Raw genomic sequence first — 2214 nt, forward strand, 5'->3', positions numbered from 1 at the left:
TCTCGTCCCGGGAAAGGCTGAGAGTCAAAGGAAATGTGATGTAAGCCCAAAATGCGGGGAAATTGGTGGCTAGCGTGCAGCAACTGTTTCCTCGGACTTCGCCCCCCTCCCTCTATGTTTAGAAGGGCCTTCGATCGGCGAGTACAATATTACTACAGATGCTGTCGTAAGTGTCGTTATTAATCATTTACAACTTTTATTTACTATTTAGAGTTTTTATTGACGTGACATCGCCAGAATTACGATTACACAAATGATAAAGATATGTCCCAAACGTACTAGCTAGGTATACTACTATAGTTACCTGCCCCCCTCCCCACGAGAAAATCTCTAATCTAAACCAAAAAAAAACAATTGTTCATGCATGCTTGGCATAAACCAGAAACAAATGCCTGTTGATAGTTGTCAAACAGGCATCCATGTCATGTTTAAGATGTAGCAAATGCTGAAGAAATAAATTTCACTGTATTAGTAGATATATATGATATACTAAATTACTGAAGGGGGAGCAAGTATTGACAAGATTAACAAGTATAATTGATTTCTTCAAGCAAAAGTTTCAAAGTGACACTCATATACATGTAATTGATGAGATAGAATCAGCAGTGTTAAGTGACTGGTTAAAACTATTGTTTTATTAAAGGCATAACATCTTCTTTTTTTCGTTTCAGTTACTAGTGTTTAGTAATTCAGTTACACTTACAGATGTTTGATCAATATAATATTTCAGGTAGAATTTATTTGAGGATGCCCAGATTTAGTCATGAAGTTTTTAACTGTGACATTATTTATCTTTCTATATAATACACATATGGCCACTCCAGTACACCAACAGTGGAGACTTCCTTCAAATGTGTAGCACAGCTTGTGAGGAGGATGGCAGGGAACAAAGCAAGGAACTGTCAGAAGCTCTTCTGCTGAAGTACTGCTAAAGGCTGTTTAGGTAAGACAACAGTCCTGCATATTCATGCTCAGCAGTAGCAGAGTCAGTGTATACTGAGGCAGGCGACCATCCTGATTCCTCATTTTTTCTCGCTTGTTGTTAGCTGTTGTTTGATAATCTATTGGGACGAGGCACGGCATGATATTTCTTGAGCATATTGTTTCGTTTTTAATTTATGTTTGTCCAAACTTGTAGGGCAGATTTCAAAGTGAATTTATGTTCAATGGTACTTTGGTGGTTTTCTTATACAGGAAAGGGTTTGTTACAAGGACTCCAAACCCACAGCAAGAAGTCCAACATGCAGGCACAGAGGGAGAAGCTTCCACTGAGGCCATGACAGCAGTGGTCTCAGATGTATATTGGATTGGGGAGTTCTTTTATTACACGCACAAGCAGTTCTATAGCATACAATCTGGTGCACCATACATGTAGGTGTTCAAATAACATTGACTATTATAATTCCACCAGGTGCCATCATACCGCCACCTCAAAAAAACGTTAGTATACAGGTCTTCCCAAAATTGTCTTGAACACCGAATGTTAAATATCTGAAATGTAATACAATTCAGATATTTAGGTGTTGAAGACAATCTTCAGAAGGCCTCTATGACAACGTTTTTTGAGGAAGCGGTATAATGGCACCTGGTGGAATTAAGCGAATGTATGTTACTAGTAAGTTTATGCAGCTACAAGTTGATTTTTGCATTTGACATATATGTTTAGAATGTATAGATTGACATTACTGTACATGTAACATACAGATATCATCTGTTTTTAAATCAAATAATGAAAAAGCATTACTTGAATAAACACGTAGCAGTAAGTAACTGTAAATCCAGAAATGTTCGCGGTTTAACGTGAACTCAAAATTGCTGCGAACAACCGCATACTAGTACCTTTTCGTCTTAAGACCCAGATACATATGTGACTGTTACGCAACCACAAACTCATAGCAATTACCTTCCTACTGTGAACTTAGATGCATTTACAGTACATGGCACTGATCATGTTGACAAAGTGTAAAATGTAGCATGGGCCCCACTAAATGTTGACCTACATATTTCTAAGTTTTAAATGATAAATCATTGATTGGATGATATGTAGTAGTTACATGATGCTGTCTATTGAAGGGTGAAACATTGCAGGCCACACTGAATGTTGCACTACAAGTCTTATATGTCATTGCAGGTCAGTTTTCCTTGTGATGCTACTGTTTCTTTGCACTTCTCAAGCTTTCATTATACAATCATACTTTCATAGGTGACATGATA

At 37.4% G+C, this 2214-nt stretch overlaps 1 long non-coding RNA gene across 1 annotated transcript; it reads left to right on the plus strand.

Moving 5' to 3' along the window:
- The first annotated feature begins 823 nt into the window (after positions 1 to 823).
- Positions 824 to 1722, plus strand: LOC118411452. The gene is made up of 2 exons (XR_004830673.1): positions 824 to 943; positions 1195 to 1722. It is a non-coding gene; the product is annotated as an uncharacterized LOC118411452 (long non-coding RNA).
- Positions 1723 to 2214: the final 492 nt, after the last annotated feature.

The sequence above is a fragment of the Branchiostoma floridae genome, chromosome 3 (assembly GCF_000003815.2).
Source record: "Branchiostoma floridae strain S238N-H82 chromosome 3, Bfl_VNyyK, whole genome shotgun sequence".
Lineage (NCBI taxonomy): Eukaryota > Metazoa > Chordata > Leptocardii > Amphioxiformes > Branchiostomatidae > Branchiostoma > Branchiostoma floridae.